We start from the raw sequence: 22,858 nt of genomic DNA, 5'->3' as shown, positions 1-22,858 counted from the left end.
CAGATGGGGATTTTTTGCTGGCATTTAAAGCTTTTGACTTTTGAAATTCAAAATGTATGAGTACATTGAGATAAGAACATGTACAAAATGCATAAGCTATGATTTGCGCCAATACTAGGGTGTTACATCGTGTTTTGTTATTGAGTCTATCACTTTGGAGCAGCACTCAAACCAAATACAAAGCAAAATTTCATCTCACGTTACTTGTGTGAATGCAGTGGCATGAGTAAGGATGTTATCAGTGTCTTATCATCAGGAGCATCAGGTGAGAAGAGCTGATGTGTCTTTGCAATCCAGTGTAAAGCAACTTTCTGCATAAGTTTAAACATTTTTAGTTGTGCAAATGCAGATTCCCCTGTCTTCCCATCACTTGATGCATTGCATAGACTTTGTATGTAACTCCTAAGGAAGAGGTGTAGGTTCGATGTACTGAGGTGGAGGGTAACATCATGGAGGCTGAGGTGGAAGATGGGTGTGTAGCATTTAAATTTGAATTCAATTAAACTTATACTAATGAGTGCATTTGCAGGTTTTTATGTAACAATAACATTGTTACTGTACAGAATCTGACCTCTGTTAATATTCTTCTGTTGTCAAAAAAATTCATTGGCTGCCGTCTGCCTGAAGGCCATCGCCAGATCCTCCTGTCTCAGGAAAACCCGTGCCATCACAGGTGCGCACCCCACCCACGACCAGTTTGAGCAGCTGCCCCACACCCCACCCCTGTCCACTCACCTCACCAATCTGAGCCATGGTCTGAGTAACCCTCATCACTCAGGCCACTCAAATACAGACTCTGTACTCATACTACATCTGTACTGAACTCAAACTCCTACACATACCACTACAGGCTAATTTTGCTTGTTTATTCACAAACTGGTGTGAAAGCTAAGGTAGTTAGAGCTCCACCAAGCAGAGGTTGGCATCAGTGGTTTTCTTACTGCTGCTATACTTCTTGACCAGTGACAAATATCAAACAAATGGTAGAAGACTCCACTGAGTCTGCGTCTGTTAATCTGCTAATCTACTCCATGTGACAAAATTCTCCTGTCTTTATCCCTACACATTACACTGCTCGCAATACAGTTATTCAGAAGGGGGGGGGGGGGGGGGGGGGGGGTAGCTGTAATGCTGCCAGTGTTCAAAATTGTCCAAATAGTTCTTAGGCCTGCCAGACACAACAGCATATTCACAGTTTCTGCTTGCCTGTGGATTTTATTCAGTCTTGCACATTTTGATCCTGCATTTGTTGAGTCTTTTAGCAAAATTGGCATTTTGCTTTGCTTTTTTGCATTTTTTGACACTTCCTACATATCTCGCTTGTCTATTGTCAAGAGACACCACGGTGGCACCGTTGTCCTTGTCCATTTTCTGCAAAGTGCATGTGAGCAAGTTTCGGGTGCTCCTGAACACGTTCAGGTAAACGTCAGAGACGATATATGGCTGATCTGTAACCTCTGCTGCATCCTATGTACTCCCTGCAGCTTCTCTGTGTTTTCCCACTGGTGCATCACTCACTCCATAGAGGGCGTCTGGAATGCGTCTGCAACCACTTTCGTTGCATTTTTCAGATTCAGGAAGAGAATTCAGACAGTAACACAAAGCATCTCTGGTGGGTGGGAGCATAGATACAGAGGACACAAAGTAATGGATCGCGTTGTTTGTTAGCTGAGAAAATGGTCTGATCCCCAGATATTGAAATTGAGATTGTCTAGAGCTTAACTGTTTGAAAAGTGTGTTAGAACAAAGAAACATCTTTGCTTTGCTTTCTTATTATTCTTTGGGAAACTCAGTTTTAAACGCACATGTTAAGGTTTTGTCTCCGCTATCAGTCTAGACTCCATTTATTTACACATCTGTGCTTGTACGATAAGCAAATTGTAGCCATTACCGTATGAGTGTGAGAAGGCAATTGTGTTTCTTTTTTTTCGCCTCACAGTGGGGATAAATAAGCAGAGGCAGAACGGGTGTGGGGTGGGGGATGTGGGTCAGAAAAAAGGAAAAGTAAAAAACGTGCACAAACAAAAATGAGTGTGACCACTGTGGGAGATGTGGTGAACATCAAGATGGGGGGAGTGGGGTTGGGATGGGAGGGTGGGTGGTTGGGTGAAAGAAATTTGGCATCTTGGATGGAAACGAAGGCCTGGAGCCGGCACGCACTCGCACATAAACACGTGCGCACATACGCACACCAAGACAGTCCAGACACCGGCACTCATCATTCAAACGGCTTTTTAAGAGCCATTTAAGTAATTCCAATAAAAACCGCAGCCGTTATAATACCTTGTCCATGGGAGACAGAAAGAGACTAAGTTATGGCATGGGCAGGGGTAGGGGGTGAGAGGTGGTAGAAAGAAAATGCAGGAAAAGTAAGTCAGACAATGTTTGTTTTCAAGTCTGCACTTTGAATCCTTTTTTTTCACGACATTCTTACTCTCTGCTTTTCTCTGCAAGCACGAGGAAAGTTTGGCAGTCTGGAAAAATAATTTGGAGATAGCAATAAGGTGCAAAGTTTTGGTATAACCGCCACACTTATCAGCAATCATTTTAATACCTCCCTTAGACAACAGTGTGATTTTTCCCACCTGGTTTTCTTTGTGCTCTTGTAGGCAATTTCAAGTACTGATCCCGTGTTGGCAACTTGTTGCTGGGAAACATTTGACCCTGTTGCGTTTTGCTTCCGTTTGCTACCTTTCTTATATCCCCTAATGTGTGACCCATGTGCTACTGTTTTTTTTTTTTATGACTGAGTCATCCCCATCTCTCTCACTGAGACCCAAGAGGACTCTCTGACAACAACCGCCTCAAATGTGAGACCAGATCAGCATGTAACAGGAAAGTAGGGGGAGTTTATCTGTCTGCTTCATGACCTTAAATCTCCATCCAAGGCCAACAACCACATATGCATCATTGCATTCCGACGACTGTTATTTTGGCATTACGTCTATTTGCACTGTTCTCAACTGAGGAGCTGTGAAAAGCCGTCTAAACACAGCTCTCTCATACCATACAAGTCTGGCCAGCGTTAGGAAAGCCGCGTGAGTGCAAATATGGTCCAGGGAAATGGAGATGTTGGATAAGCAATGCTCTGCAACTTCATGCCTTTAGCTCTTGGGTGTCTTGAGCTTTTTTTTTTTGCTCTACTTTTTCACTCTACTCCAGTCACATTCTGAGGCATGTATATCTCTGTGAAATCTGTAAAAGCTCGTTTAACCCAAATTACGAAACATATTTTCTCAGTTACCCTTTGCGTTGGATAACTAGGCAGATTTTTTTTTTTACTTGTCCATAATGCTTGTCTGGGTTTTCTGAATCAAAGTAAATGAAATTTCATAAATAGTGTTTAAAAAAGCAGATAAACAACTTCATTACAAAGGATGTGCAATTTGGACTCTAACCCTACTAAACTACAGACAGTTTTTAGTGCTTTGAAGTAATAATTTTAACTTACACAGTTAGTTATGTTACTTTTTATAATACCCCAATACTTAAGAAGATTACCGCCACACCTGGAAAGCATCCTTCATTTTCTTATGATTATCCAATTCAGGGCTTTTGGCAGGTGCTGGAGCCTATCCTAGCTGTAATGGGGCAAGAGGTACACTTTGTACAATCAATTGCATGGCTAACATAGAAGGACAGACAACTATTCATGCTCATATTCCACCAATCACCACTGAACCCAACAACATGTCTTTGGACTGGAGGAGGCCAGGGTACATGGGGAATGCCATGTACCCTGGCATTCCCCAGGGTACATTCATTGGTTGAAGTTATTTCAACCAATGAATGCTCATTGTTTGAAGTAACTTTGAGTTACCATTGATACGTTGATTATATTGTACAGAATGTATGTTTCCTGTTGTGTAGTTACCTCTAAACATACGGACTCAGGCTCATTTTATTGGCAATATTGCTACCATGTCCTCCAACAAACAACAAGGTCATTAGTTTCCTTCAGTGACCGCTTTGTCAAAATTAATAGCTAGCTGATATTCTTATTGCACCTGTAGCTCCATTGTCACGCTCCTCTGTGGGCCACGGATGATCTGATATCGTCGTGTTGGTGTTGTTCCCACATCATCATGAAAATGTTGTTCCAGGTTCAACATTGCAAGTGACCAATCACATTCTTGTGACGTTATTCTTTTGCGCGCCAAGCCATTCGTGCATTTATGAAATTCCAATGTTGCAAGGACAATATCAATTCTTTTTTTTTTTTTCTTTTTTTTTTTTCTTTTTTTTTGTGTCCCGTTTGGATCTTTAGCCATCAGAATTGTTGTCTTAAGGCCAAGAAAGATGCCAAGCGGATTTATTTTACCAAGTGGATCATCATGGCCTTGCCATATTGGTCCATTTGATTGACCTTTATTATAATTATGAATTTATTTTATTTTCGGTTGCTACAAACGGGACAGACGTGACTGGGGGATAGGACAGGGAGAAAGAATGAAAGAAAGAGAGGGAGAGAAAGAAAACCAAAGGGGAGAAGAGACGGTGAGAAGGGGGGGAAGAAAGGAAAAAACAAACAAACAAACAAACAAAACACCTGGATCACCTGTATGGAGTGTGGGGAGCCATAGCCCCGTCCACCAGGGTATGAAGCAGGTATGGAGGAGATCCAGGCCCCAGATATCCAGAGGCCCCAGAGTACAAGGACCCGAGGAGGACCACCAAAGGGGGGGGGGGAACCGTGCCACCCTCCTGGGAAGAGCTGAGTAGAGCCCCAAACGAGAGGTCACCCCGCAGCTACGGAGCAGAGGCCAGAGGGGGTTGCAGTGGCGTGCCCGCGGGCTCTGCCGGGAGCCAGCTGTGCCAGAGAGGACCGAGCTTCAGGCCCAGAGGCCAGAGGCCTGAGGGCATCCCACCCCCCGGAAGGAGCCCAGCCGGGCCACAGGCGCCCGGCCCCGCCAATCGGCCACCAGGAGTGAGCCGGTACATGCATGAGCGCCCAGCCCCAGACGACAAGGACCACCAACACACCAACGTCTGAGGGCATCAGCCACCGGCAGGGAGTGTGGTGAGGGGAGATAGGCCTCCGTACTTTAGAGGGCCTGAGATGTACCCAGAGAGGTTGAGTCTAAGACCCAACCTGACATATAGACACAGACAAACAGGCACACGCGGACACAGACGTGCATTCCCACCCCATATGCACAACCAAATACTCGGCACTCACCCAACGTGTAGACAGACACAAATAGACACTGCACAGACAGTCGCACTCCCCAAACATACTCTATATCCCAGGTCCAGGTATCCCCGCCCCCAGAGGGGCAAGCCGCACCTAGACCCAGGAGATGTAACCCTTCTCTCTGGGGTGGAGGCAAGCGGACCACCTCCTTATCTGCAGTAGCAGGGAGGCCCCGCATCCCAGACCCCAGTCTGACGGCCAGCACCTCCTCCCAGCCCCCCAGCCCTGACGGCTAACAGAACCGGGGTGAGTGAAGACCTCAAACCTCCCTACGCCCGCTCATATGTAGCGTTGCTGTGTGCTGTTCTAAAGTGCATTTAAAACTCAGGAGAGCATGGTACTAGCTTCCTCTCAGAGAGCAGCACGGCTCCTCCCGAAAACCCTTAGTGTCTAAATGCATTTAAAATTGAGGGTAGGGCACTAGCGCCAGAGGTGGGTTGGAGTACAACAACCATCCTCTGGATGCTGTAAAACGTGCCCACCCCCAAGGCCCTATATGTATGTGTTATGTGAGAGTGTGAGTAATGTGGATGTCTAGGTTGCAGAATAAAATTGAGGCACAGGCGGCCAGAAGGGAACAGAGGGGGAGTGCCTCCCCTGCACCCTGGTGACATACCTGCACCCCAAGCCCTGCGTGTGTGGGTGGATGTGGTAGAGCGGGAATAGGGAGGCAGCTGAGGATGGGGAGGGAAGAAAGGGAGGGGCAAGCGGCCCCTCCCTGGGGCCAGCTCCCCCGCTGACCCCAGTAGGCACCCCCACGCTCTGGAACCCACCAGGGCAAGGGGGCCCAGGCCCATCTGGACCGGGGCCCGCAGCAGCAGCACCGCCCAGCCCCACAGAGTCCGGGGCAGCCCGCCCGACTCCACCCCAGAGAAAACTGCACCCACCCCATCATCCAATCATCTCCCAAACTACACAAGACAATAGACACCCAGGTTGAGTTCATTCTCCCCCTCTCCTATATCTCTCCCCCCACCTGCAGAGTGAGCTCCTGAAGTGAGGAGACCACCTGCAAAGATATAACAACCTCCCCACCAGTTAGAGAGCCCCCTAGTTGGGCCGATGCACCAGAGGTCCCCTGCACTGGGGCTGAGCCCCCCTGCACCCACCCGCCCACTGCTCCGGCGACACAACAGCCAGGACCCAAGCCCCCAAGGCCCGGCCAGCACCCCAGACCGGGGGGCGGAGCACCCCCAGACCCCCAAGCCTCCACGCCCGTCCCGGACCCTCCCAGGGGCAGCCAGGCTACCAGGCCAGTAACCAACGTCCGCCAGCACAGACCCTCCCCCATCTCCGCTGTACGCAGCCACAAGGAAAACACCATCCAAGAGCCCCAGAGCTTCTAACCAGGTCATGGCCACATCCCCCAGGTTAGGCCCTCCAGGGAAACGTCCCTATGGACTCCCCAGACGCCCTAAGGCCGTCCCTACCCCCATATCAACCACAATAGCGAAGGCAGGACCAAACCATGACTCCCCACCCCCACTAGGTGATGAAGCTGATCAAAGGAGCCCAAAGGGATTGATCAAATGTGATGGCAGAGGTTGTATCAAGACTAATGTGATCTATTAGATGGTTTTTATATTGGTTAGAATTAAGATTATTTTTATTTTTCCAGTTAATGAGGACCATTTTCTTGGCAATGCATAGGGCCGTAAAAACAACGTGGGCTGTGTTTATTTCTGCAGTGACCTCATCCAAGTTGCCCAGCAAGCATACTAAAGGGGAGGCTGGAATGTTACATTTCAGACACTTTGATAAGTCTTCACATATCTCACGCCAAAATTTCTGAACTGGTGGACAGAACCAAAGAGCATGGATGTAATTGTCCAGTGTATTTGCTGTGCAGTGTGAGCAGTTGTTGGAAGGCGTATAGCCCATCTTGAACATCCTATGACCAGTATAGTGCACTCTGTGTAATATTTTGTATTGTATTAATTGCAAACTGGGATTTCTGATCCATTGAAAGGCTTTTAAGCATATCTGAGACCAAAGGTTTCGGTCTAAGTTGATTGATAAATCTGCTTCCCGTTTTGCAATAGGAAGGGATATTGATTCATCTATTTTAGAAAGTGTTCTGTATATTTTAGACAATAATTTGGGGGGTTTTAGACTAAAAAATTGTACCACACTTGGTGGTGTTTGTAGTTCAGCTTCACTGGGATTAAATTTCTTTTTTTACTATGGATTTAATTTGTTGATATTCCAAAAATCGTTTCTTGTTGATCCCATATTGTATAACTAGTCTGTCAAACGAAATAAAGTCTGTTCCTTCCAATATATGTTCCAAGTATTTAATTCCTTTGCAACTCCAATCTGAAAAGTTTATCATATTATTGTTTTGTAATATGTCCGGGTTGTTCCAGATAGGTGTACGTTTGCATGGGATTAATGAAGACTCTGTCATTTTTAGAAACTCCCACCATGCTGTCAGAGAAGAGCTAATATTGATGCTTTTAAAGCATTCATGTCGTTTGATGTTTGAGCTGATAAATGGTAGGTCTGAAATTTCTAGGTTATTACATAGTGCCTGTTCTACATCTATCCAAGGTTCATCTAAGAGGGTGTGTTTAAACCATCTAGAGATGAACTGAAGCCTGTTGGCTAAAAAATAGTGATTAAAGTTAGGCAGATCTAATCCTCCTTTATCCTTGGTCCTTTGTAGTGTTTTTAAGCTGATACGTGGGGGTTTATCTTTCCAAAGGAATTTAGAAATGTACGAGTCTAGAGATCTGAACCAATCTTGTGATGGCTTATTTGGGATCATTGAAAATAAATAGTTTATTTTTGGCAAGATCATCATTTTTATAGCGGCGACCCTTCCCATGAGTGATATGGGTAAAGATTTCCATCTAGCCAGGTCGCCTTCTACTGTCTTTAAAAGTGGGATGTGGTTTAATTTAGTTAATTCTGAAAGTTTAGGAGAGACATTAATACCTAAATATTTTATATTTCCACATTGCAGTGGGGAAGGAGAAGAATTATGGAAGGAGCAATTAATCGGAAGAACTGTTGATTTCGACCAGTTAATTGAATAATCTGAGACACTTGAGAAGGAATTTATCAATGCAATTACCCCAGAGATATTGGTCTGTGAGTTTTGGAGAAAAAGTAACACATCATCTGCATAAAGGCTGATTTTATGTTCTATATTCTTACATTTTATGCCCTTAATTGTTGTAGCCTGTCTAATTGCTGCTGCTAATGGCTCAATAAAAATTGCAAACAGTGAAGGGGAGAGTGGGCATCCCTGTCTGGTGCCCCTCAGAAGAGAGAAGTGGGAGGATGTTTGGTCATTTGTTCTGACACAAGCTGTTGGGGAGTTATATAATATTTTTAACCAGTTTATGAAAGAGGGCCCAAAACCAAATTTATGTAAAGTTGCAAACAGAAATTTCCAGTTAACTCTGTCAAATGCTTTTTCTGCATCTAACGAAAATATTATGGTTTCAGTGTTTTTACTGCATGAGTAGTCTATTAAATTAAGTAATCTACGTGTATTTGTTGATGAGTGCCTACCTTTTATAAAACCAGTTTGGTCAGGATGAATTAAAAGGGGGGTTATTTTCTCTAATCTCTTTGAGAGAGCTTTGCAGATTATTTTAAGGTCTACATTAATAAGGGATATTGGACGATAGCTTGAGGGATATACAGGGTCTTTGCCTGGTTTTTGTAAGAGACTGATATTTGCAGAGTTCATATTTGGTGGTAGTCTACCATTTTCTTTGATTTCCTGCCACATCCTGTGAAAAACTGGTGCCAGAATTGTCCAGAATTCTTTGTAAAAATCTGTTGGAAAACCGTCTGGACCTGGAGCCTTATTATTGGGCATACTTATCAGAGCTTCCTGGAGTTCACCTGGCGTCAGTGGCGAATCCAGTGCCATTGCTTGGGTGTCTAATAATTTTGGAAGAGTTATGTTGTCGAGAAATTGATCAATTTCGTTTTTAGATGGGTTTATTTGTGGTGTATATAAAGTTTCATAGAAATCCCTAAAAATTTTATTTATTTTTTTAGGATCATATATTGTATTCCCAGATAAATCTTTAACAGCACATATAGTTGTTTTTTCTTTATTGATTTTTAACTGGTTAGCAAGAAATTGTCCGGATTTGTTACCGTGTTCATAATTTTGCAGGCGAAGTCTTTGTACTAAGAATTTAGTCTTTTTATTAATAATTTCATTTAATTCTAGTTTTGTCTTGCGTATTTTGTTTAATATTTCTTGATCTTGGTGTGATACATAGGCTTTTTCTAAGGATTTGATGTTTTTCTCTAGTTCCTGAATTTTTTTGTTGTCTTCTTTCTTCTTATGTGATGAGAAAGAGATTATTTTACCTCTCATCACGGCTTTCCCTGCTTCCCAGAGGACAATATCAATTCTGCTTACCGTTTATTAAAGGGTTAGGGTTAGGGTCAGGGTTAGGGTCAGGGTCCGTTGATCGGCGGACAGAGGCGGTTTCTCGCAGCTTAAGTACAGTTTTTTGTTTTACGGCGGTTTTTCCCGAAGTCGCAAAAGTATGACGTCACAACATTCTGATTGGTCACTTGCAATGTTGAACCTGGAACAACATTTTCATGATGATGTGGGAACAACACCAACACGACGATATCAGATCGTGCGTGGGCCACCAGGTGTTACAGTGCATGTTTTGTTAGCACGTGCTTCTTAAAATTAGCATTAGCATGTCACTTTGACTATGTTTTTGTACTTTTCTACCATGAATTAAAAATAACATAAAGTAAAGGCTTTCCTTGCTGCCATTTTGGTAGCTGAGCAAGACATGTGCACAGACACTCCTCCTCCTCGACAGCGCCTTAGCTTCTTGACAGCAGAAGATAAAAATCAGAAACAAATCCACCTCAAATTTACAGGACATTACAAAAAGTACTGAGTACTCTGATGAGTGACTTTGTAATTGTAATGCAATCACTTCAACACTGTATAGTATACTATATAAAGAACCAATTATCAATGCAGGAAAACTCCTAGCATGCCTAGCCTTATGCTAACATGGTTGTGCTTTGCCTGCCCACTGCTGCCAATTTGCTTAATTAATAACAGACACTTAAGCCACCTAATCAAACAGATGCAGAATTACGAAATGAAATTTTAGAGCTCAAAGTGGGAAGCAATACATGCTTGATTGATAATTCGAAGCAATAAATGCTTGATTGATAATTCCAGCTAGCTGACTCCATAGTTAGAACTTGATCAGTATAAGATTTTTAAGACCGATACCATTATGAATATTTAGTGACTTAAAATTCTGATGTTTTTTTCTTGACATGAAATATAAATAGATTTCTTTACCAGCTGTTATTTGTATTTTTGACTCCTTATTAAGATTATATTTTGTTTCCATTGAAAAAGTTACATTTTTTAAATGTATTTCTTTTTATTTGTTTTTTTATTTATCACAACAAACCTTGGATTACTCTGGTTGTCATGTTCAGAGTGCCCTCTGGTGGACAAACTATGCATTATCATGGTCATAACAAGGTTGAAGGGTACTTCTATCTCTCCTTTACACTCTTTACATTTTAATTTATCAACCATTATACCAATATATTGACAAATAGCTATAAATCAGCTCCTCGGATAGACTGATACATCATTCAGACTATCCGTATACTAAGTAAACACTGATTTTCAGCCAAGACTAGCCAACCAATATTAGGTAACACCTGTGATTGGCAGTTGGTTTGCACTAATAGAATCTGAGTGACACTGCTATCTGAGAGTACAGGCATACATCATAGGAATCATCATGGTCCACTGTTTACCAAATTCTGGTTTCTATTGCTGAAATATTCCAAGACAAAATAATTAAAATCTAATACACATAAAACCAAAGCCATCTAGCTATGTACAAACCACTATATGTAATTGAGGAAATAGGTTTGTGTGTAATTTTGCTAAACTGACACATTCCAGCCTTGCCCACTTCCTAATTCTGGTCTTCTCTCCCATTACTTCCATTACAACGTCACATCGACGTTATAATGGAAATAATGGCGTGTGGCATGTGTATCTCTATACATATACACATACACATAACACTGCATCCATGCACACCAACATAAAACATTTTCTAAAGCTCATTCCTCATAACATTTTTACAGACTGTTCAAAAACAATTACCAAGATACTGTACAGAGCTTGTTCTATCGACCAAGACAAACCGCACCCTGGAGATACATCACCTGTCACCTTCAGCCCACCTGATGTTTTCATAAACTTGAACATAGTCAGTGTCTCTTGTCCCTATCTCATGTTGTTATTGATAGAAATAAACACACACACACACACACACACACACATGCACACACACAAAGTGTTGGGGTTTTCACTCCTAACACTCCAAACCTAAGTAAACATGCTGGTTTCCAAACCATACACAGTTGCGCTAAAGAGACGCGTCAGATGGGGCCTGGGGTTATGCTTTCTCAGCAACAGATGAGTGATTGAAAGGAAGAAAGGGGATTTGTGGGCAATTTACACATACGAGACTTTGAGTCACTTTGGGGTCGATTGCGAGGCGCAAGCAGCCATTTCTCTACCTCTGGATGGGCTATCATATCTCTGTTTGATCTCATTTTTTTTCACTACTTTGCTCCCAAAAAGCTCTCGTCATGATGGAGAGTGAGATTTGGGATGAAAGGGGGAAAAAAAAAAGGGGGGGGGGGGTTACAGTAAATGGGCAGACAGAGGGAAGATTTTCAGATTTGGTTGATGATGTGCATATCCACCTCCTTTGCCTCTTTGTTGCCTACTAGTACAGTATTGCTCAACCGAAAAACAATAGCAGACGTTCTCCATCTGGTTGCAGTTTGGATCCTGTGCCAGTTTGAGTAGGAGTGATACAGAGACCTCCAAGAGGCTTAAAACAACAACAGCTCACAGTCAAGGGGACTGGTTGCATATTTCTAGCTACTGGAGCAATAAACATACTCTCTCTCAGATGCGCACAGACACATGTTCAAGCACAGAAATCCATGGATTCAACTCTTAAATTGATATTATGATAATTCGGAAGTCTGCTGAATTATTACATTCTGGAGAATCTCAAAATAAACAGCTATTCCGATGGCAATAAAATTAAGAATTGTGTGATGTGGCAGGATGAGTATGATTGATAGAAAGTATAATATGTACCAAGCCCATGGCAAGCTCAGTGGTAGAATGTCCCTAAGTGTTTAACGGAGTTTGCATCTCCACACCTGTGGAACCAATAGTGAGCTACTGAAGTCAGATGTCCTGTGAAAATATTTGGTGGAATAAGTGAGGGATGGGGGGTGGGGGATCTGTTTGGAGGCTCATACCTAAAGACAGGCATGTACTTTGGCTAAGGCGTAGGATTTCCATTAAACGTCAGGTTTGAGGAACAAGATAATATCTTCTCCAGAGTCTCTAGAAGCCCATCTTCACTTCTGTCCCTGTTACTCATAGACACACTCTGAACCGTGTGCTGGCAAATCTATCAGAAGGAAAAAGAAAAAGCATACGGTCATTCTTGCAGGATGTATGTTTGCGGAAACTGCATCACTTGCTATTGAGAGCCGTGGCCATCTGCATATTTTAAACTAAATGAAAAGTATAAATCTCTTTGTGGATTGAGAAACACATGTCTTCATTGCTTATGAAACCTGTTTTTTGTGGCAAATTGAATTGCTTAAAAAAATGCTTGGCTTTCTCGCTAAAAGCAACTTTTTTTTCTACTTTTTGCTTTTACCCAACAACTGTGATATGCTTAAAGGTTTTATAAGGTCAGAGAGGATAAGCAGCCAGAATGTGGTATGGAAATGGGCCTGGTAGCATTAGGGGATTGGTTGAGGCTTTCCACTGATGAAAACACTCTCTCAGTTGCTCCCCACTTCTTTCTTTGAAGTCAGTGATGGTAACAGTTAACACAAATGATGATGTCCCCTTTGCCTTTGCAAGTATGGAGTGAATTGTAATGTTAAGGCTGTGAAGGTCTTTTGCAGTGCTAAGTTTGCACGTAAGCCATTAAAGTCAAATATTTCAGCAACAGTTGGATGGGTTGCACTGACATTTGGTCAAAGTTTTCATTTATGCTTGAAAGATGCCCTCATCTACAGTTGCACAATAAAAGAAATGGAGCCGTTGAGATTTTCCCGTATATTTTTGCATACATATAAACATCATCAGATTTTTACACTAGTCCTGAAACTAGATAGAGAACCAAAACAAACAACCAAAACAAAGATACATTGTCATCTATTTAAAGTCAAATTTGAAGTCATTTTACTGTGAGAAAGATGATTCACAAGTGGAAAACACTGAAAGACTGAAAAAGTGTGGTTTGTTTGGAAAGATTGCCAAGAGAAAGTGCTTCTCTCTAAAAGAACATGGCAGCACAGCTTAGGTTTGCAAAGCTACTTCTGAACAAAACACAAGAACAATGTTCTTTGTGGACATGTTTGGCCATAATGCATAATGCATGACTCACAGCACCACAAGACAGAATATCAGCACAAACACCTTATGCCAGCTGTGAAGCACGGTGGTGGAGGTGTGATGATTTTGGCTTGTTTTGAAGCCATTGAGACCATCATGAAATCCTCTGTATACCAAAGTATTCTAGTCAAATGTGAGGGCGTTTGTCTGACAGCTAAAGCTTGGCTGAAAGTGGCTTGTGAAACAGGACAAAAATCCCAAGCACAGTAGGGTGGCAGAAAAATAAAAGAATCAAGGTGTTGCAATGGCCCAGTAAAGTTCAGACCTCAACTTACAGCTAAACTTGATTCTTCAAGCTATTGAATCTTGGAATGTATGGATTCTTTCTTCTTCTACATCTTCTGCTTAGTTTTCATTAAATAAATAATGACACAGTGTGGCATGTTTTGTTGTTGTTCATCGAAGTTGCATTTACCTTAGTTTAAGACCTGTCAAGGAACAGATAGTTTCTTGTTATGCCTTGAAAGCCTCAGAACCCAGTAGGGGTGAACTTTCTTTTTACCAAGACTTTATTTCTGTCAGAGATAAAAGTATTTGAACCTTAAGTATTAACATGTAATTTAAAGGTAAAATTAGAATCCAAAATTAGAATCCACATCTGTCATCAATGAGATGACAGATGTGAGTGTGCAGCCTGTGTTATTTAAAGCACTGGCGGTTTATCAGTGTCTTGTTTACAACACACTAAGGAATTTCATCATGCCACAAGCAAAATTCTGACTGACTTCGGGAAAAGGGTTGTTGACGCTCATCAGACTGGAAAAGGTTACAAAACAATCTCTAAAGTGTTTGTTCTGCACTAATCCACTGTGAGACTGTACTGTACATATAAAGAAGAAAATCCACGACCAGTGTTACCCTCCCCAGGAGTGGTCAACCAACAAAGAGGCTAGCCTGGATTCCTGGTCACAAAGGAATCCAGGGTAACTTCTAAGCAGTGAAATTCCTCTCTCAAGTTGGCTAATTTTAAGGGTCATGAATCCGTCATCAGCAGTAAAACAAAAATGGGTGTGCATGGCAGGACAACAGCTACTGCTCTCCAGAATCAACACTGTTGACGGGCGTCTACAGTTTGCTCAAGGTCCTGTAAACAAGCCTTTTTCTTGCAACTGTATGCAGACACTCATGTTTCCCAGACAGCGTGTCCTGAAATGTTTGATCCTTAGACTTTCTGTTGATGTTGATGTTGATGAGGTTGATGTTTTTGTTCGTGACAAATGGCTCAGCTTTGGTGATATCACCACATGATCTGATTTACATTTGTTTAAGTACTGTGCTTTTTTTTGTGATCAACATTTTATTGATTTACAACAGGGTTGTGGGAAGGCTAAATGCTTTATGGCTAAATGCTACTAATAGATAATATTATTCACACAAAGCTAATTAGAGTAACACTGTGCCTAAAAAAGTGTAAAATGCCAGCCAGAGGTGTGAGGCATATCTATTTGTCTTGTGGCTTGCAACTCGTCATTTCACACTGCATTCATTCAGCCTACCTGGGGCTTTTATTTCTTCTGAAAACTTGTATGTGGATCCACAAAGACTGATTATTTTTTCTGTCTTAGCTGGAATGAGTCATACTTGTTGGACTGCTATAAAAGCTGAAGATTTATTCAGTGTATCAGTAAATAAGACAGAAATATAACAGTCAACCACTAATGTTTAAGGCGATTTTAAGGAGTGATGCTATGCCTTCAAAAATACATTGAAAGCACAACATACATGAACGTGGGAATTTTATCCACATTCACATTACATCAGTCACTTACATGTGTGTGCAAAGAGAAATACCATTCTGCCTAAAGGGGGGTGTCTACAAAGTTTAGCTAGACACCCCCCAACCTGATCTGTAAAAGTTGCTGGAAGTGGCAGGAGATTTGACCTTCTGAAGTGCTTCATAATTGGTTACATTTCCCAGGTCATGGTGGGTCACAGGGTACGCACAGTTGGAAGTGAGGATGCAGTGATGGTCTGGTGGCTTTTGACTGACAGGTGCTTAGCTGGTGGGCAGATGGCGGCTGATAAATGTCAAGATGGAGAATGGTCTGAAGGTTCAAAGAGAAACTTAGACTTTGCCTCCTTTTAGAATGCTAAAGCATGACATACTTCTCTCTGACGTAGACTTTTAAAGTCTTCCAGAGAAGTTAGAGCAGAAGGTATGAACAGAAAACGGCTACATCTCGACTACAACGCTAATGCTGAGCTGTCAATTCATGTTTAATGTGTCAGGCTCGGATTAGAGGTAACAAAAGCCCCTCTTTATTTTCCTGCCATCTTCAGTCACTAGCACGGAGCCACCAGTGGGCAGAAAGAGGGCGAATAACTCAGTGGATCAAACCCCCGTCTAAAATTGTGGCAAAGTGCCGGGCTGCCCCATACCACATAACTCTTCCCCTCACCCAGACTTTAATCTTTATTTCACTTTGATACCAAAGACAGAATCGCTAATGTGGGAGGAATGGAAGAGGAAAGGGAAGGAGGTGGAAAGAGAGGGGGAAGGGGCAGTAATGGGGGAATAATTGAGTAATATGGTTTCCAAAGCTGTATTATTTTTTCATGAAGCTGAGAAACGTATTCAAGTCTGCAGATCAAAGGAAGTGAAGCTTTTTATGTTCTCAGACCACAGTGAACGAAGGAGCTGAGGTTTCCCGCAGCGGCCTGCTCTCTGTCATCCAAAGAACTAGAGCAGCTTTCCCCCGTCTGCCTCTCTTCTTTCTCCACTGTCTGTTCAGTCCTCGCGTTTAAGCCGCTGTGTCAGTTGCTGGAAGTGGTTTCTTGGCGTGGCAGAAAGCAGTTAAAGTCCTCTAATCAGCATGTAGATGATATCTTGTGTTCTGACAGTTAAAATGGCACACTGTTAAACCTGTCAGCCCTGCAGACCTGCACTACTATCTTTTATTTCCACATGAGAAAGAATAACAAGACCGTCTTGAGAAAAGCTTCAAATAAATCACGGAAGAACTGACTCGCTCTCTTTCTGTGGCTTTTTAAGTGTCAGGTGTTTAACAGAACATAACTTCTGCTGTGTGTAAAATTTGACAGATCATTAACACGGGTGTATCCCAGAGGAAATAACACATTTTCTCATCTATGATCTCACTCACACACTTGCGCACATGAGATTGGAGGCATCTGCCCAGGCAGGGCAAGATCACCCTAATCTGACTCACAGGACAACGCTTGGCCACTTGGACCCTACTTCACTTTGCGTGTGTTTGCAAACCGACAACTTGTAAACAAACTGGGTTTAAGAGGGTTTTCAACATCCACTTCTTCCCTCAAATCCTCTTCTTGTCCTCCTGGTTCCTTATTTTGGCAGGTCGGTCATTTAGGTTTGTTTGGAGTGAAAACATTGCATCGAGAGGTTTGGTCCACTGGAAGCACTGAACATGACTTCATGAAGGTATACCTTTCACTCTCCTTGCTTTATTAATGTTCCACATTGCGTAGAATGTGTCATACTGAACAGAAGACTCTTTGTGTTGGAATGAATGTGTGGTAATGAACCTTTCTGGAACTTCTTTAACTATTTTCATCCACTTGATGTCAGCAATCAAAGTTGTAAACACAATGCTGACACATCATTGCCTCTTTTGTATAGCTTATAGTTTAGAAAATTCATTTTTTAAAGATTTTTTGGGGTTTTTAGCCTTTATATTAGCATAACGATGAAGTCTGAACAGGAAGTCTAGGAAAAATTGTAGCGGAAGACCAGTACCAGAGTCAGATTCGAACATCAGCCTCTGCTTAGCAAAATTCCTGCCTATTCATGCATTATTTGAACCTTTCTTCCCCAAAGAAAGTCTCTGATTTTTCAGTTTAGTCGATAACTTTATGTGACTGCTGTTCTGCGCTGGCATGACAGTATGCAGGTAGCATTTTTAGAGCTATTTTCTGCAATGATCTGCTGACAGAACAACATGTTCATCATCCAAATACTTCAAAGGTATTTTCTCAAGACGTGCACCTTGCGCTGCCTGTAAAGCCCACAGCCCCAATCTCTGTCTGTTTTGATTTATTCGGTCTGGACAGGGTCTGTTTCAGGAGCCTGGCCTCCGCCGCCTCGCTGCATCGGGCTGTCCTCCCCCGCTGCTACTCTAGTATCCAAGGATGTGTCTCATTCTCATGTCTGTGGTGTAAATTTTATTCCTCTCTAATTCTCATATTCCTCCCACCAATCCTCCCGTCCCCTCCAGCTGCCAAGTGCAGACAAAGAAGCTGCTTCAGCCCTCTTTTGGTCTGGTGATTATCTAACTGAGGGCCCATCAATCTAAACTAACTCCAGACTCGAAAGAATGTCCCCTTCTTCTTGCTGCCAGGTCTGAGATAAACACATATCTGATCTTTAGAATCAGCCCTTAATGAACCATTAATGCATGCGGACTGATGTAGCCTTCGCCTGCCTTATCATAACCTTCCAAAACGGAGCTCCATTATTGCTCGATGCACTGATACAATCTGATTAAAAGCAGCAAGCACAGATCCTACTATTCAAAACCAGAGAAAACATGTGCCGAGTGTTGCTTTATTTCCTCCTAATTTCCAACCATTTGCTACACAATGCAAAACGAGACGGTTATTATTGCGTCTAGCCTCACGGTGGTTGAATGTGCTGTTTTATTGAGTCTTGGCAGCGCTGCAGGAATTCTATGAGGCAGGTGAACAAGGAAATGGAGCTCATTCAACACCACGCAATTATCTGAATGTTTGTTGTCAAATGCTTTCCCCCCCTTTCTTCCTGATGGGCAGTGCTCAAGCTTGATTCTTGGGCTCAGACCAGGCACTTTATAGTCCATGTAACCATACATTTTTTGTGCTTGCAGCAGTAACAGATCCCTAAATTAAATCAAAGTTTGCACATACAGGCCTCACATAGCATGCAAACATTATAAAAATGCTTTAACAGAGATATATAAAAGTTTGCAGATTTTTTTATCCATTCCCCTGAACTGGCCCTGACTGACAACGCCGTCTTTGATCTGCTCATTATATCTTGTCTCATCTGGAACATTCCTCTCTCCATGTGTCTGATCACCTCCTGATGATTAAGACTATGAGATAAGAGAGAAAGAATGAGGAAGGCTTGGTTTTAATATAAAAAGAAGCCCCGATGTAATCAATTGCAGGAAAGAGAACTAAACAGGGAGTCACCCTCATTGAGTTATTTGCCAAGAGAGTGGAGGGTTGTTGACAGAGCAAGGAGAAGCAGAGTACCAGAGTGAGGCTGAGTGATAAAGAGAGAGCCCCGCCATCTTTTTCTCTTTTTAGGGAGGAAATATTGAGTTAACCCTTGTATACTTGAGACATGTTTTCCCCTGTCCTCCTTCAAGCTTGAGTTGATTTATTTCACCTCATCCCCTCTCCATCTCACACTCCATCGTCCAGCATCTCCACGTTTTATTCTGTCCCTTGTTCACCTCAGTTCAGCTCAACAGACGGGAAAATGCACAAGACATGACAGATGTTAGAGAGCACGCCAGGAGAGTTTAACTGCAACTTTTGTTGAACGCAATCGGAGTAATCTGGTGCAGTAAAGGCAAGCGAGCAAGCTGCCATTTTCAGAGGAAGTTCATTTTCCCCCAAATGTTTGCCAGGGTGAGCTGAAATGCTGCCTTGTACCTTTTTTGTTTTTTGTCTTGGCCTGGCTGCGGATCTGCGCCACATGATTATTGAAGCAAGATGCGGTTCCGCTGCCAAACTGGCGTATCTCCGTCTGTTCTCAGGTCCTTGATATTTAACAAACGCATCTGCAGAGCTGCACTTGATCACGAGGAAATTAGCATGCTGCTCGTCTGAGCTATCTTCAGTGTGAAATCTACTATATGTCAGCTATATTAAATCCAAAATGATTTAAGATAAATAAAGGCGTTGGCTTTTTCTTTTCCTTTGGAAGTTTGTTGCCACAACATTGCCAGGTTTACATGTCGGGATATTTTGGATTGACTGAACTGGAGAGCAGTGCACATGTTCTCAGGGAAACGTCTTTAGTGTTCAAGTATGATTGAATCCGAGCCACACATCTCAAAATGCTGTATTATTTCTTTATTTAAATAAATGTATTACTGACTTTTAAAAGGTGGCACACGAATATTAAAGGCTATTTTCCCAAATAAATTACATAAAACAGGAGAGAAAAGATCAAGGATGTAACATTTACTTTACATTGTGGGATACATATAGCCCACTTTGGTCTTAGGTGGGCTGGACCAGTGGAACTCCCCTTTCTTTTCCCATTCTCCTTCTTATTTCTTTTATACATGATAAAGAAATGCCAGTATGGTAAATGAAAAAAAATGTGTCAGCATGACTTAAAGTCTAAGAAATAAATGTGTAAAAGTATAGAAAAAGAAAAAGAGAAAGTTTCAGTTAACTGACAGAAATTATTATTTTTTTTTTTTTAACTTTATACCCATCATAAAAAATCTAAATAAAACAGAAGTTTCTGCAGGAGATTGTAAATTAAGTTAATTGTAAGTTAATTGTTTATATATTACTTGATTACTTTGGTGTCACATGAACGGCCATGGGGGAAAAGCTGCAAAACATATTAAAACACAATTTAAAGTCCAAAATGTATTGCCTTCCTTTTTTTTTTCCAAAGGCATCCAGTGGGACTGATCGGACTCTTTGCTGGGCCAATTCTGACGCCCAGGCCTTATGTTTGAAACCCCTGGAATAGATGATAATAAAAGCTGATCTATAGTAAAGTATGTATTGCATAGTATGTGTTTTCCCGTGCATTAAACGTGGCTTTCACTGTAAATTCACCAGAATGCCAGAACGTATTTGACGCTTTTTGTGGGACGACCAACACAGACTCGGTTTAATGTGGACCCCCATTGTTCAAACTAAACACGGCTTTATGTATGTGTCGAGTACACAATGTACAGTTTGTAGGCACCTCGAGGCTTTATCTCAGTGTGAAATCACAAACTAAATCAGACATCTAGTAATACGCAGTGGTGTGAAATAGGACTGGGCACAAACCCAGCTCTGCACTCTACTTGTCATCGTCTGACACTTCCCAGAGCTCCTAAAACCGTCTAGTCTGACCCGGGCTTCTCCTGTGGCTCTTATAGCCTTCATAGGAGCTGGTGTGGGCCCACTGTACAATTACTCAAACGGGACATATCACTTGGTTTTCTTACAATTTTTACACGGCCCAGTGTGTGAGTTTCAGCCGCCAAATAACTCATTTTATGTCTTTCATACTCAAGAAGCAGACTGATTATGACTGCACAGATGTAGCCACACTAAAAATCCCACTTATCACATGCTTGCTCCGCTGACACTGATCACTCGAGTTAGAGACTGGCTGGAAAGTCTAAATTCTAGAGTGAAATGGGAATTATGGCAGGATTCTAAAGTCCTTCTTGCATCCCACCCTTTTAAATTTCTTTCAATTGAACTTTAATGTCATCTTTACAACGACATACATACTCCACCCACACAAACACAGATGCTTGAGCACACAAAGCTTTGTTTATACAACCCAGCAGTAGATTCGGGGAGGTGTGAGGCCAGAACTGGCAGGATCTTCTTACATAGCCAACAGTTATAGCCAGCAGCTAATAAAGACTTGCATTGATCCTGATGGGTGGGGTGGGCTTCATCAAGGACCACAGTCAGAGGGGGCTCTGTGCTGTATGCTGGTGGTCTGGTTCATATGCATGTGTGTGTCTGGTGTGCTTTGTGGGCTCTTTTTAGCTGGTTATGTCTGAAGCCTGAAAGAACCAGCTGGAGTCAGCAGTGTTTAAAGTGAGTGATCAATCAAACGAGGGCCAGTGAATTGTTAATGGTCCTCAACTGGGATTCAAACAGTCTAATGAATATCGATTTAAAACATGTGGGTGGCTGAACGAACAAGTGATCCTGCACAGAGGGGGATTTAACAGATTCCTCTCTGCCCTTAAAAGTTTAGAGAAAAAAATGGAGGAAAAAAAGAACCAATTTGGTTCCAGGCAGCAAAACTTTCATCTTTAGCATCTATCCATCCATTTCTACTTATCTATTTAGTATCGCGGTTGAGCTGGAGCCTATTCCAGCTGGCAAAGTACATGCTGGACAAGTCTCTAACACAGACAGCCAGAGAGCCATTCATAGTCACATTCATACCTACAGCCAATTTACCAGTTAACCTAATGTGTTTAGATGTGTTTAGATCTCTGGACTGTGGGAGGAAACTGGAGTACCAAGAGAAAACCCACTCAGGCATGGGGAGAACATCTAAATTCATCCATCGATCCATTTTCTTCCGCTTATCTGCCGCTTGTTCGTGGGGGCAGCAGGCTAGGTAAGGATCTCCAGACCTCCCTCTCCCTAGCTACCTCCTCCAACTTAGGGGAAGGGTGAGGGGAAAACCAAGGTGTTTCAGATGAGATGCAATCTCTCCAGCGTGTCCACACCCACTGGGAATGAGTCCGACTTATTGCTGGCTATGCTTACCAGGATCCTGCAATGGTTATACGGGGATTAAATGACTTGTAGCAACAGGTCAGATTGTTGTCACATGTAGATTTGTTGGGCAAACTTCCAGACACCCTCAAAATTCAGTTCAATTCAGTTCATTGTGTGGATGCTTTAAGCATCCACACTATTGAGTTCCTCTTGGGACTTCCGTACACTTTTTGGCACTTAACTACTTCCACAATTTTCAGCCGATTTTCACCGTTCAAATTTTAAACTATTCTGCTATTTCTGCTAATGTGTGCTATGTCTTTTGGTATTTTTCACTATTATACTTTTTAAAATATTAAGCTTAATTTGTCCCATTGAAATGAATGGGAAACTTCTGCAATTCTGCTAAAATTTGCTTGTTTTTGAAACTTAACTACTTCCTCATATTTTCACGTAGAACAACCATTCAAACTTTAAAATGTTCTCAAATTATTGGGCTATTCAGGTATGAATCAGCTTTTTCAAATCTTTTACCGTTTTGCTTTTATGCCTCTTAAAGTTTTCAGTTGCAAAATTGTGATTTTTCACAAAATACATGCGTTGTTATGGTTGCTATGCACTTGGCTTCCAGTGTGCCACTGAAGGTTTTGCAGTCTTCTCTTCATGTCCGAACAACTTCTTGCTACTTGCTCAATTTTCACTCAACTTCCACAAATTATACATGAAAACGTAGGTATTTTTGCTGGCTTTCAGAAAATGTCACTATCATTGTTGTGGGATTTATA

General features: G+C 42.2%; 1 protein-coding gene across 3 annotated transcripts in view; it reads left to right on the top strand.

The window, feature by feature from the left end:
- col8a2 (collagen, type VIII, alpha 2) overlaps positions 1–22,858 on the top strand; it is a 56,641-nt gene that overhangs the window by 13,313 nt on the left and 20,470 nt on the right. Inside the window, exon 1 of one of the 3 annotated variants that reach the window (XM_084919441.1) lies at positions 20,192–21,969. The exons of the other annotated variants lie outside the window; for them this stretch is intronic. The gene's annotated coding sequence lies outside the window, so the exon portion shown is untranslated. Of the gene's footprint in view, positions 1–20,191; positions 21,970–22,858 lie in introns of those variants that run through there. 3 annotated transcript variants of the gene reach the window in all.

The sequence above is a fragment of the Perissodus microlepis genome, chromosome 22 (genome assembly GCF_051167445.1).
Source record: "Perissodus microlepis isolate ML-2025 ecotype Zambia chromosome 22, ASM5116744v1, whole genome shotgun sequence".
Taxonomy (NCBI): Eukaryota; Metazoa; Chordata; class Actinopteri; order Cichliformes; family Cichlidae; genus Perissodus; species Perissodus microlepis.
This window is presented reverse-complemented; position numbering and strand designations above follow the sequence as displayed.